This window comes from Sinocyclocheilus rhinocerous, unplaced genomic scaffold (assembly GCF_001515625.1).
Source record: "Sinocyclocheilus rhinocerous isolate Xijiao unplaced genomic scaffold, SAMN03320098_v1.1 scaffold432, whole genome shotgun sequence".
Taxonomy (NCBI): Eukaryota; Metazoa; Chordata; class Actinopteri; order Cypriniformes; family Cyprinidae; genus Sinocyclocheilus; species Sinocyclocheilus rhinocerous.
This window is the reverse complement of record NW_015627225.1, coordinates 1,466,208-1,481,461: the sequence shown is the minus strand read 5'-3', so window position 1 is coordinate 1,481,461 and position 15,254 is coordinate 1,466,208. Positions and strand designations below refer to the sequence as shown.

At 40.4% G+C, this 15,254-nt stretch overlaps 1 pseudogene; it reads right to left on the bottom strand.

Moving 5' to 3' along the window:
• Positions 1-1,911: 1,911 nt before the first annotated feature.
• LOC107721730 (protein NRDE2 homolog) overlaps positions 1,912-15,254 on the bottom strand; it is a 17,282-nt pseudogene continuing 3,939 nt past the window's right edge.

The following is a 15,254-nucleotide window of genomic DNA, read 5'->3' as shown; positions in this document are numbered from 1 at the left end:
CCCTTGCTACATGTACTGCGTTAGACTTCACTTAGACCAAGTCGTTAGACTAAGTCGCTGTGGATAAAAGCGTCTGCAAAATGATAAAATGTATTTATTCGAGACCTACTACAGCGCATGCGCGTAAAATATCCACTACGTTGTGGATATAGTCCAGCTACGTCATCGTGTTGCAGGCTGCCGCGAGGACAGACTCCAGTCAACACTCACAGTCACAGACTGTTACAAAAACCGAAAAAACATCAAACGAGATATCACACAGATTTCATCAGCTGGTAATTGTCAAATTACAAATAAGAACACGTTTACAGATAGACGTTATTAAGTAGTACGTGAACTGAGTTTGGTTGAGCATCACACCGAGAGCACAACAACCACTTATGTTACTGTTTATAAGAAATTGTGCTATTAATGAAAGAAGACAGATGAAAGTAACCGTTACTGTGGATGTAACTCAAGATGCTTTGGAAGAAAATGGTAATGAAAGTTTTTTAATTACACCAATTCTTTCACAAAATTGTGACACTCCTTTTATTTATTGTTAAAAGACACCACGTGATAATTAACATTGAAAATAAATTGAATTTGTAATCCCGTTTCTGCTTCTACACTGGACAAAGAGCATAGTCGTCATAAGATATATTCCCTAAATTTGACAAAGAAAAGCAGTGCAGGGATAACGCTTGTTTAACATCCTCAAATGACTGGTGTGACATGAAATGTCAGGCTTTTCAGTTCGCCTCCTGCTGCCACACTTTTCAACTACAGTCCAAATTTGCAACAAAATGTTCAGCTGAAGTGTTTCATTGAAGAATTAACACAGGACTTTTAATGCACTGCTTTTCAAATAAATTATATGAAACATTATCTTTTAAAATTCTGAAACCACTAATACACCGTACAATCATGTATTTAATTAAGAAGTATATTAAGGATATAAAGTCATCTCTTCAAAGATGTTCAAACTGATGTTTACGCAAATTCAAATTAAATTTTATCAGCTAGCAGATGACAGTTCTGTGGATCTTCTGTTTATGTAAGAGTGATGCACCATGTTCTTCCAGAGCCTTTTAGTCAGCTCATGACCTTACACAGTAAAATGAAAAGAATTCGCTGTGAAGAAACTTGTGCTAGCTTTGTCATACCCGCCCCAGAGATGTTGTTGGGTAAAATTTCACAAGACATTACGACATCATTCCATTTCATACTTTTTAAAACAGAGCAAACCCAAACATTATTGTGATAAGAGATCCAAACAAATCCCCCCTTTCACCATGGCACACTCACACTGGCATAATGAATATATTTGGACAGTTTGGATGAAGAAATGAAAGCAATAAGCATGAAAAACCCAATCCTCCTCTTACCAACTATTTCATATCAATTCAATGCAAGTCTTAAATCTCAGGTTCAAATCCAGCACCTCCTGCCCCTCAGTTGAGCATAACGTTCAGCATGGGGGAGATGAAGAGACCAAGCTGCAGTCTAAAAATCAATTTAAAGCACTGCAACAACCTCTTGATATTTGAAGATAATCCTAATCTGAGGTTGTAAATTTGTGGGTCAAATCCAGGACAACAGAGCACTGAGAGAAGGTATTGATGCCCTCTGCTGGCCAAAAGAAAATATTTGCTGATTGTAACTGGCCAAAAGAAAATACAGTATTTGCTGATTGTAGCTGGCCAAAAGAAAATACAGTATTTGCTGATTGTAACTGGCCAAAAGAAAATATTTGCTGATTGTAACTGACATATTCATAATGAAAAGTCACAACTAACTAACTGAAATATGAAACCATGATGAATTCTCACAAACATTATATTCAAAGAAGAGAGACAACTTAATACTCAAAATATAATTTATTTCCAAATCATGGAAAAATAAAAATAAATAAAAACTTTTTTTTAGCTGTTGTTATGGGAAGGGTTTTGATGGCTAGGCCTCCAGCAAGATGTCCACCTCCTCCATGGGCACTCTCAGACGCAACTCCTTCTCAGTCATAAGGTCTAAAAACTCTTGCACACGTTCAGGGAACAGCTGCACTGCGTCCATGTACAAGCCCTGCAAATACACACATGTACAAACTGTAACGCACATTAAGAGTCTGAAAGTAAAGTGTTAAGTGTGCAGACATGTTCACAGTAACATGCTTCTCAGTACCTTGTGTAAGTATATCTTGTAAATGACCGCAAAATGGTCGTGTCACTTTAAATTTGTTCTGAGCATGTTACGTGCTTTACGCAGTGGAGGGTTAATGCAAAATAGTCAGGTCAGCAGAGAGAAGTGCGAAGATTCATGTTCCTCCACAGTGCACGAAGATAAAATTGAGTTTTACGGTGAACGGTGCCTTGATTCTGCTCAATTTCAACCTAGTACCCTTTGGTAAAGCGGAGCGAGGTATGTAAAGATGACGTATGTTACGTTTTGTAGTTAATTTAAAAGTCATATGAGCTCGTTTGTATGTATATGTTAATCGTGAGCTCTGCTTGTTAATTAGTTGTTTCAAACTGTCTTTATTAGTTTCTTCGTTTATTTTTCATCTGTTTCTCTGTAAATGTGAACTTTATTTATCGTATTTTTCTGTATATGAGTTGTATTTATTGGTTTTGTTGTTTCTTTGTGTAGTTTCACGGTGCTACGCAAACTAGAGTTTAATGGCGCTCTTCACGAGCGAAATAAAGAAAGAAGCACCCGTCAGAAACTCTCTGTGTCCCGTTTATGGATGCCAAAGGGCAGCTACACACTTCACTCCTTCCATTAATAGTCGCTCTCTTATAGCTCTCGCAGTACTTTGATGACACACACACCCATCGGTCTAAGCAGCGCTGCTTCAAGTCGAGCGCGGGCCATCAGCAGAAAAAGAAAATAAATAAAACAGTAAACAGCCAAAGGACGTAACTTGGAATGGGAGATGGATCGGTTTGTGAAAGGGAAGAGAAAAGCCATAGATGAAGTCGCACAGACCCAGGCAGGTGCTGGTCATTCAAAAGCTAAATGCAGAAAATATGACAACGCATATCTTGCTCTCGGCTTCACTCACTGTGTCTATACCGGACGCTACAGTTGTCGCGTCGCGCCACAACAGCTCTGTAAATGACCGCAAAATGGTCGTGTCACTTTAAATTTGTTCTGAGCATGTTACGTGCTTTACGCAGTGGAGGGTTAATGCAAAATAGTCAGATCAGCAGAGAGAAGTGCGAAGATTCATGTTCCTCCACAGTGCACGAAGATAAAATTGAGTTTTACGGTGAACGGTGCCTTGATTCTGCTCAATTTCAACCTAGTACCCTTTGGTAAAGCGGAGCGAGGTATGTAAAGATGACGTATGTTACGTTTTGTAGTTAATTTAAAAGTCATATGAGCTCGTTTGTATGTATATGTTAATCGTGAGCTCTGCTTGTTAATTAGTTGTTTCAAACTGTCTTTATTAGTTTCTTCGTTTATTTTTCATTTCTTTCTCTGTGAATGTGAACTTTATTTATCGTATTTTTCTGTATATGAGTTGTATTTATTGGTTTTGTTGTTTCTTTGTGTAGTTTCACGGTGCTACGCAAACTAGAGTTTAATGGCGCTCTTCACGAGCGAAATAAAGAAAGAAGCACCCGTCAGAAACTCTCTGTGTCCCGTTTATGGATGCCAAAGGGCAGCTACATATCTTATCTTACCTTTACCCAGGGCACTGCCTGTAGGGCCTTGTAGAAGATTCCACTGCATTCCCATCACATACCTGTAGAAAACACACAAGGAAGTAGCTCACACCCCCATACCTGTAGCTATTTCTGAACATTTCTCAACTGTCATGCGTTTACAACTTTACCATGAAGTTCAGATACATTCTCCAGAGCAGAGGACAGTGGGCCCCATGTTCTGTTGCTGTAGCGTTTTCAAACAAACAGCGGATACGGTTGCTAAGACCATTGTTTGGCATGGCAGGCAGGGCTTCTCCAGGAAGATGAGACCTGGACAAAGATAAAATCAGTTACTAAATCAGATTATTGCTACCAGATTAGAGTTATTACTCGGGTAGCTAACTTTTAAATAACTTTAATTAATTGGCTCTGCATAAAATCTCAACCAACTGTTTTTCCGCCGTGGCTGTAGGCTGACCTGAATGAGATTACTGACTGTAAGAGAATATATTAAAAAGCTGCTACAGTGACCTTTGCTGCAACGCTGAGAATGCAGCGCACTTGTGTCACACTTTGAAATGTACTTTTGACACATTAGCTACCATGTGTTACACTGAGCTTTGCCAGAAGTATTTGTTCACAAAGAAAATGAAACAAAAGGAAACTAAATGAAATGACAAGAAAACAAACAAAAAGGAAATGCAACAAAATTGACCCTTCACAAAAACCTGCCCTCCTTAGTTATTGTTGCTATGTCCGACAAGCCATGCTGCACTCACACTACACGTGTTCTCATGCAGTAAAAAATACATTGAAAAGCAAAGAGGAAACTGACAACACGCCTCCAGAGCAGGTTACTTCTGGTATGAAAGGTCTCAGCTTTCAAATGTAGAAATTTTTTCAAAGAAATTCAAACAATAAATACCGTTTTGTGGCTCTTTAATGTGTCGTGACAGATCACTGTATTGCCTCAGACAGTTCAAGCGGCACATGAACCGATATTTACTTAAAACACGAAATAAACATGAATGAACATCAGAACTATTTATATAAACCCCGAAAAGATGTCAATACACAAGTCCACCGATGTTAATCTACCTGTCAGATTTGTTTTGTCGGACAAAATGGCGGATTCGGTGTTACGATTGGTCAGATCGCCTGTCAATCAAACTCTTTGCGAAGGGTCAATTGAGAGAGAAAAAGAAAAAGAATAAGGAATAAAATGAAACAAATGAAAATCTAGTACAGCTTACAAGAACTCTTTTTTCCTCACCTCTGAACAGAGTCCAGCATCTGTCTCAGTCGTCGCTCTGCAGTAATGGCGAAAAGATATATATGGCACAACACTGTTAGTTTTCTTTGCCACACTGTGGAAAAACCTGTGGGCACGGCCTGCGCTGTGATAGCGGTTCTCTGCTTGAAGGTAGAGATGCCATAATGAGGCGCTGAAGGGTAGTAAGGAGAGGGCATCTGTAAGTGCCAGTCATAGCCGAGAGAGGGGAAACACACTGGTGTTGGCGTGGTGGCGCAGAAGTGCTACATGCTGGACAGCAACAGACTCCCAGTCTGAAAAGGCCTTGGGTCTCCTCAGAGATCCATCTGTTACTTCTAAATTCAAGTTACTGGAAATCAGTTTTTGGATGGCCTGACTTTACACACCATCAGCTGCATCTATCCCCACTGTGAGGTACTGAAAAAGCCCAAAACATCCCACCAGGCTGGACATCCTGTGGAGTTTCTTTGGAGCCTCAGCATTGCTGCCTGTGCTCAAGCTCAAGAGGGCTTGCTCATAGGCCTTTCTGGCCTTCAATATGGCCACAGGTTTGATCTGGCCAGCGAAAGGTGTGTAGGCAGCACCCTCGGCTAATTTAGTGAGAATGTAGACAGCTTTGGAAGTGGGGATTGTCCCACTGTTTAAGGCCTGCTCTACCTCTAACTGGGCATAGAGAAAGCAGAGGTTACAGAGAACAGGATCATTAAGGCCTCTAGTCACGCCCATGCCCAAGGCAGTGTCAAATACTTTGCGTGCCTCCTCCAGATTACCCAGAAGCCACTCCAGATGGGCATACTCTCTCCAAAGTGCCAGGCTGCCCCTGTTATCTGGCTCTTTTAGCAGTCGTTTCGCTAGCCGTTTACTACGCTTCCCCTGAGACTTCAGTCGCCTTTTTTTCCACTGCGTAGACATCTCAGCACCTACAATAGAAAAGCAATGAAGAAGGTTGTAGACTAACACAAACATGAAAGTAAAGTGCAAAAAATAGTGGCTCTGACAATAACTTTAAAGAAATATCAGGGCCGTACCTTGAGAATTTATATATTTATATTAATATAATTCATATGAATCATAAAATTATAATTACAATGTAACATACATAAATATAACTTATAGTAATATTAAATATTATATTATACAATTATATAATATACTATAATTTATTTTGTATTTAATATTATAATTGGGATTAATAATAAAATGAAAATATTTTTATCATTATTATGAAAATAATGCCACAATGTATTGCATTTTTTTTTTGTTCCAAGAAATATGACCTGTTTAGTTCTCAAGAAATGCCGATTTATAGTTTTGCTCAAACCTTTAGTTTATCATACTGCAGCCAGCAAAGAGTAATAGCAGCTTGATCCTGTACGGAGACGAGTGGGAGAGTTTGCTGTAGAACGTTCTGGAGAAACTCCTCCCCTGCTTTACACAGCCCTGCCTGTCTCCTGCAGTCACTCAGAAATGTCATGTGACCCACACTGCACAGGTCCCAGCCATTGGGAGGTCATGAGAGGTCAGTGGTCGCTCCGGGTCTGGGCCCTCTTCAAGGAAGGCGAGATCGTCCAATAGAATGTTTGAGGATGAGGTTGTAGAGAACCTTCCTGAAGGTCCAGGCAGACCTAGGAACTGCAGGAATGACAGGATCAACTGCAGCTGGAGATCGGGTCTGTCCACACGAATCATAGATGGGCCGATATCATCAAACAAGACCTGCATGGAGACAGAAAGAGATTTAAGCATAAATGGAACATTGATAACATCTTACAAATATTTTAGCTAATTTGACTATACATGATTAAACTATAAACACTGAGTGTAGATGAGCATGTCGAAATCCATTTTGAACAAAAATGCAAAATCATCTGCATATTTAATTTGGGCCTACTCATTCAGGTTGTCAACAAACATTGCACCTGCCTGTCGGGGTCTTCACAGTCCTCTTCTGATTGGCCCTTTGTTTTATCTGGTCTCCATGGCAACCAGTGGTTTGCCTCTCGGGACGCCTCCACATCTAACCAGATCTTCCACTTAGGCCAGGTCTTGTCTTTGATCTCGGAGTCGTCCTGCTCTTCGTCGTCATCCTCATCTGCAGGCCAGAGTTCACTGTAATGTTAGCTCTCAGAATCGATAACAAAATGCTTTGATTTGGGGGTGATGGAAGGCATGATGTTTTGGAATTGGTCAACTCACATGATGTCACAAGACTCACAACAAGCATTACCTATTCCCCCATGTCTGCGTAAAATAGTCAGAAATACCAAACATCAAAATAGCTTTGCACCAAATGCTGAACCACGAGCTATACTACACTGTATTGGCAATGATCTACATCTGTGTCTGTGTGTGTTTGGTTTAAACACCTGGCTCAGGTGGAATTACCCATCCTCCTCTCTCCTGCTGAAGCATCCAAGCCTTCCATCCCCGAGCTCCCCGTTCCCCAATCCTGGGCTCTCCACTGTCCCAAAATGGCTCAAAACAATCCACCTGGACACAAAAAGACATACAAAGATAATAAATAGCTTAAAAACACAAGTACAACAAATAATACAAAGTTCCCTCACATTTTAATCCATGGATTTTCATAATTTGTCCATTCATTCATGATTACTGGATAATAAATGTTTTAACAGAATTTCTACCCTTTCTTCATAAAATATTTAGAGCTAACCATACATAGTACATACAAAAAAAAATCTGTATTTTTGTATAGAAACATTCATGCTTTTTTGTGATTTTATCATTTTCCAGACCCTTTCCCGTCTTGGAATTTAAAAAACTGGTATTTCCAGGTTTTTAATGAGCGATTCATTTGTAGAATCACTAGCAGCAACACTCCCATTCACATACAAGTGCTTTAAAGTGTGTACTCAGCTGAATGTTGAAGCTGGTCGTTTAATTAGCAGTTATCACTCAACACCGAGCACCAAAACTACCTCATACTGCAGCAACAAACCCAACCAGCACTGAAAACCTGTTCAACCAATCACAGAAAATCACCAGGAGTGGTCAGCCAATCACATGCTGACTTGATGATTAATGCAGCAGTGATGTGCACTACCCACCAGGCCATGTCACTGATTGATGTCCCCTAAATTTCAAGGATAAGAAATGCAGAAGGAACACAGGTTTACAGTTATTTACCATGAGTAAGAATGTGGGGTGGATATAATATTGAGCAGTCTATCACAGACTGAAATGCGAATCATGTTTTTAATAATAACCAACAATCAGTTTCAGAACATATTAAGCTCATGTTGAAAGTGTTTAGGACAGGGAGCGTTTTGACTCTCTAGGCTCTTTAGGTCTTGCTCAGCAGAACGTGTATGCGGCTGTTGACAGGACAGATATTTCTGCTGTTGAAGAAAAAGTTTGTTTTAAAAAGCAACAGTGCATGTGAATATGCCTCTTCAGCAAATCCTGTGACCGAAACGAAGAGGGTAGAGCAACCACAGTTTAATGTGAACACGCAAACACATCTTGCTGTACAGTTATCTCTCAGTTCTATACACTTTTTAAAATGTAAATTTTTTACTACAGATTCCATGTTTATCTTAAATGAAATGCAGGGTTACAGTTTCACCGCACCGTGAAAACTACATGCTTTGAGTTTGTGGGTTCCCTGAATAATTAGTTGATTATTCTGCCTTAAAGAAGCCCAATATAATTAGGCAGGTTAGGACCAGAGTTGGACCCATTGTGGTGCTGACATTAGACACATTCTAAAACAATGAGTCGGAGTGAAACTGAATGGAAAAGAATGCCAAAGACGTTCATCTGAAGTTGTATGGTGTTGCTTCAAAGAGAAAGAATTAAAGGATATAACTTTTACAAAAGGGTTTTAATGCATTTGTGTCTGTGTGTGTACTGTACCTGTTGTCTAGTGGGAAGGTCTTTCACACTGTCAGAATTGAAGAAAGTGAAGTGCAGAAGGGCTTGGAAGAGACACACAGCTTTCTCAGTGTGACCCGCCTGCCGCAGGAAATGGCACTGCTGTAGAAAGATATCTGCCAGACAAGAGAGAACACAGTTTCATTTATGATTACAGATATTTGTGAAATGAGAATAAATATGATTGAAATAAAATTTTAACCAATACAGACATAGATATAGTAATACTGCAGTGCCACCTCTGAGCACAAGAGGGCAGCACAGAGTCACAGAGCAGTTCAAGGAAAATTTTCCTCAAAAACGATCTTTTACTCACCCACATGTTGTTCCATACTTGTATGACTTTTGACCCAAGAAACATAACAAGGGTTTAGAACAACACGAGGGTCAGTAAATGATGAACAGATTTTATTCTCTAGATGAACTATATTCCTTTCAACTCATTTCAGAACCTCAGACGTGCATTCAACATTGACCCTTCACCTCATAATAGACCTCATAATCAGTCTGGTCCAATCTGTGTAAAAATAATTGTATGTTTGTGTGTAAATTTTAGCTCAGTTCAGCAAATGTGGGCCCAGGGAGAGCTGATCCAGATGCACGCTGCACGCTGACCAGATCTATCGAGGTGATAGTTTAATTAGGCTAATTGAGAAGCCAGTGATAGAGAGCACAAAACAGCAAGGGGCCTGGCTCAAAATCTAATCATTCATCCACACACACACACACACACGTCACAGAGATTTTAACGCCTGTTCATTTTGGTGAATCCCAGTACGGGCCCGCCCGGGACAGTGATGTTTGTGTTCTGACTCTCTCTAAACAGACCCACACAATACACCCTCTAAACTAGCTGACAAACAACATGCCAATCTACTTAAAAACACCACATCATCACCAGTCGATCCCTGCCACACACACACACACACACACACAAAGGTTGGACAGCCCCAAATATACTCCAAAACTTACACTTGCACAAATTGTACATGAGGTGCTTAACTCTACAAATAGTTATGCATGTAATCAAAACACGTTTACAGTTTCCACCAACTGCTGTCACAGCAACATGAGGGGAGGGAGAGAAAAAATACCCACGGCTGCAAATTCACATCTAAACAAGTGAAACTCAAACTATGACAATGCAAAAATGACCTGAGGACACTATGAGACATTAAAAGGAACATGGTGGAAAAGCTATCTGGAGAGTCCAAAAGTAGCTAAACACATGGCAAATTTGGTAAGTATCTACATTTTACAAGTATAAAATATCGCTATACCTAAGAGGTCTTCCTGGGTGCCTGGAAGTGGAGGGTGAGACACCATACTGCCATCTTGGACTGCACTGAGTGTGCTTAAACACTTTCCGAACACGCTGTTGACCTTTGACACCGAGAATGTGCTGAAATGACTCTGTGTGAAGAGAAGATACTTCCTCCATAAAGGCACGCTGTTTGGATGGATGAACACTAGTTTCTTCCACTCTTTCTGCAGTGTGGTAGGCTCCCATAGTTCCTTGCACAGGCGGAGTTTCTCCAGTTTCAGGTCCACGTTGGCAGGGTTACTTTCCACTGCCCTGTCCACAATGGACAGCTTCTTCTCCAGCACGGCACAAAGAGACATCTTCTTCATCTCACCATCACTGTCAGTGTCACTGGCAGCAGGGAATGACCTAAAACCAAAGGCCAGTTCATCATGATCAGAGACAAAGAGAGAGAGCAATTTAAGTTAGGTAAGGAAACAATGAAACTTTTCCTCTCTGGAGGCCTACCTGGAAGTGTACAAAGTCCAGCCACAGCTGAGTGTCCATAGGATTCTCCCATAGCTTCCTGTTAAACTCCTCCACCCATGCACTCAGAAGGGTGCTGCTCCCCCTTTGAGCCTCAACATCCTGCTGATCTCCCTTGACCTCTGGTTGACCCTTGCCCTCCAGCCAAAGAGAGGTTCCATGGTCATAGATGCCCAGCAGATTGACCCACGATACGGGAGCCTGGGTGGAAGAGCCCTGCTCATCAGTGCAGGCTGAGAGCTTGATGTAGGTATCAGAGCTGACGGCATTGCCCTCAGAGAGTGTGGGCAAAGCAGGCAGACTATCTGACTGGAGCAGCTGACGGGTGGAAGGACAGAAATAGCGCCCGGGTTTCTTGTCCACTCGCTTCTTCTCTGGGCCACCATCGTTCCAGTTCACAGCCTGCGTCCTGACGTCTAACCCCAGGCATGAGCCTCCCTTCCTCTTATACCTGAAAAGCAAAACAATGCTGAACTAGTGAAGAACCACTGAGCTTTTCCCTCAAAAACAGTGCAGAAAATATGAACAAAACTTTTTAGATTCCATCTGGGCCTACTAACAGACAAAGGACAAAGTAAAAACAGAAGTTGGCAGGTGTCTGAGTGAGGATGAGATGACTTGAGAAAGTGAAGGAAAGTGAAGTGCACCTCTGTACACACTCTTCACACATGATACCGATCAGCTTTAGAGGAGTGTGTATGGGGGCATCTGTGTAAGAGGGGGATGTCAGGAGAGAGGGACAGTGAGAGAGAATGTGAGTATTGATTGTGGTCTCTTAAATTAGAGGTGGCAGCTCTGACACCAGATTAAAGCTGATAGGAGCTGGAGAACAGCCAGGTGTGAGATTTGTTGCCTCTGAGCAGCTAATAAACCCTTCACTATAGCCTACAGTGCCAGAACATTGGAGTAAAAATGACCCAGAATGACGCTTATGGAGAGCACGGGCACAGAACTTTAACTACAGCTGCATGCTGACATCAAAATAAACTAGATGTATATTTCCAGAAGGAAACATCAGTGCTTGCAAGGCAGTGAAAGAAGTTTTAGGCTTTGGTTTTGCATAAATGAAATGAGCCATTAGAACCGCTTTGCCATTCTCATTGCACTCAGTATGCATCTTGATTTTTTTTATGGCTGAGCATGAGAATCAACACATAAATTGACAACGCCTTTTCAGTAAAAATGCGGCTATAGAAGTTTGAAGACAGAGAAGACTAATAACCATCCAGTATGCCAGTGGTGTCCAATCCTGCTCCTGGAGGGATGTATGCTGCCAAGTTTAGCTCTAACCAGCTACAACACACTTGCCTGGAAGTTTCTAGTGAGTCTGAAGACCTTGATTACTTTTTGTTTAGCTGTTTAATTAGGGTTGGAATTAAACTCTCAGGTTTGGACACCTCTGCAGTATGCAATATCACAAAGATTTTAAAAGGCAAACATTTTAAAAGTGAGTGTGTTTAAACTGATAACCATCAAAACATAAACAGACCTGTGCACATTAACAAATTACCTGTTTACATATAAAGCAAAACTGGGGGAACAGGTAAAATCTTGTTCCCTGACACAGTTTTACTCAAACCATAAAAAAGCGCCATCAAAGGTATTTACATAAATTAATTAAACGTTGTCAAGTTAATAAGCATAATTGGTGTAAGATATGCATGTAAAGGGGGAAGTCGTGGCCTAATGGTTAGTCGGACTCGTAACCCAAAGGTTGCGGGTTCGAGTCTCGTACCGGCAGGGATTGTAGGTGGGGGGAGTGAATGTACAGCGCTCTCTCCCACCTTCAATACCACGACTGAGGTGCCCTTGAGCAAGGCACCGAACCCCCAACTGCTCCCCGGGCGCCGCAGCATAAAATGGCTGCCCACTGCTCCGGGTGTGTGTTCACGGTGTGTGTGTGTTCACTGCTGTGTGTATGCACTTTGGATGGGATAAATGCAGAGCACTAGTTCCTAGTATGGGTCACCATACTTGGCCACATGTCACTTCACTTCCTTTTTTTTTAAACATACTACATGTACTCAAACTGTAATCTTAATTAAATCCCAGAGAAGACAAAAAACTGTCTGTATAAGCAAGCAATCCATTTAAAATTACCTACTTAATCGACGAATCAAACAGTCAAATCCTGTAAGGAATGCCGCTGAAAAATAGATCATATTATATATATATATAATATATATGTGCTTGCCTTGCATTAAATTTAACTCACTCAAAAGGCAGTGACCAATAAATACAAACTCAGTAGCCTATTACAAACAGAATCCCTCAAATAAAAGTTAGTTAACACACCAAGGTTTTGTTTATTCATGGCAGGAGCTTTGCACATCTGTTTTTGAACACGCTTCTCATGTATGAAATGTATCTGTACACATCGCAAGAAAAGCTTGATGTGTACTGGCAACTATATATTATTTAAGGGTATTCTATTCATTAGGGTATTCATACAGAATTTAGTGTTGCTGTCAAGTAGGTTTCATTCATAGTATTTCCCCTAAATCTCTATAAAATGACATACTGCTTAAAAGCCTATAAGCAAGCTTAACTGTTATATACCAGTTTGACATAAAATAAAACTAAAAAGGTTTGTGTAGGTAAAAATACTCTCTCACCATGCTCACTTTCTGAGTGGACATATATACAGTAAAACGCAACATGAACATTACATTAATTTAAACATAGCTTTTGTAAGAATATAAAGCAAAACATAAATGTGCCAAAATGAATGAAATTCAATAGCATAAACAAGTATTTCCAATCTCGACTAGCAGCAGCAGTATTATTTAGTTGACTAGTCTCACACATCCTTTTGCAAATGTCACACTTTTTTTGAGAAAAAAAGTTTAAATGGAGTCTGCATGTTAATCATTAAGTTAACTGCAATTGTGAAGTAAAAAGAAGTGCAATAAAAAAGTGTGTGTGTGTGTGTAACTGTGTGTGTGTGTCAAAGGGAGGACAAAAAGTGCTTCTGGAGTTGGAATGCAGAAAATTTAATGTGGATTTCAAAGGGTTTCTGCAAACAGAAGCTGGGGTTATAAAAGCAGTTGAAAGAGACACATGAGCACAATACACACTGCAGCTCTCTCGTACGCACACAGTCGCAGTGCTCCCCTGCATTATAGAGCGTCTGGCACCTGCTGCTGCTGCTGAGACTGGCTGACCTTCAGAGAGACAAACAGAAAGAATGAAAGAGGAGAGCATCTGTGTGCGAGACAGACAGACACACAGAGATAGTGAGTAAAGTTACCTGGCTATGTCTCCCCTATAGAGGGATTTGTATTCCCAGTTGGCACGGTCAGCTCTTCTGTCAATACAGAAGGGGGAGTCAGTGGGGGTCTGGAGGTCATCCAGCCAGATAAAGGTCTCGCTCACCCGAACTTGAGCTTCCTCTCTGCAGCCAAGAAGATGAAAGACAAGGACATTAAAAACAACACACACCATCATCCAAAAATCCAGGGTTAAAAGTGTCTTAAATACACAGTCCAGAATTATGGTTCAGGTTTTGTGCATTTTAATGTTCTAAAACAATCCAAAAAACAAAGAACAATCTTTGTAAGGTACTTGCAAATCTTTCGTATTCCCCAAAAGGAACAGTTCACCCACAAACTGTAATTACCTGCTTTTGTTGTGTACAAAATAGCAGCATTATCTTTTTGCTAAATTTCTACTTTAATGTTTAGTGGAAGAAAGAAAGGCATACCGTTTGAAACAGCAGGAGGATAAGTACATAATGACAGGATTTTCACTTTTGGGTGAACTGTCCCTTTAAGAGATTAAATGTGTGAAGCCTTTTAAGCCTGATATAGATGTAAGTGGGTACAAAGATCAGAGACTGACTGTGGATCAATGTACTGCGGGATTTTTCTATGAACACACCTGTCAGCATTCTCCTTTTGTAACAGGTTGCTGGGGTAAACTGTGTCTGATTCAGATCCACTGCTCTCCAAGTTATCTCTGTTCTTCTTCTTCTTGTGTTTTTTCTTATTTTCTCTTCTTCGATCTGCCATGGCTATCTTCTCTCTCTTTACGCTTCTGCTCTTGGCTTAGACATAGAAAAGGAAGTTCACTATGTCCTCTGATAAACAGACACTCTGCAGGAGTATACCTTTTACAGTCAAGTTAATATTTTAATGTGTTTTAAATATGTATATGTGTAAATATTAATAAAACTGGGTACTGCATTTTAAGCCTGGTCTATAACAGGAGGGGAAAAAAAGAAAAATTATTTATGATTTACTTGTACATGACGTTTTCATTTTACTTAATACACTTTAAAGGCACAATATGTAAGATTTTTTGATTAAAATATCCAAAAACCACTAGAACAGTGTTATATATTTTGCTGACTTGTGAACTTACATTATCCCAAATGTTTCGAAGAATGTTTAAATCCAGAGAAATAAGCAATTTTAACTAGTGACACGGACCGTGTCCATAGTGTCATTGTGTCGCCTGCCAATGACGTCATAACCCCTCGATTTCCAGTTTTGTAGAAAACATGGAAACACCAAAGACGCTTTAATATGTTGTGCGTTTTAATAGACCGGTGACGACCGCACAGAGTAGCATTATAACAAATAATTTCAATAATTTCAAATGTATCTAGTATGAAAAAACAGCGCTGCTTTGTTTCCCCCACATACGCACAACCGGAAGGAGCGGAAGC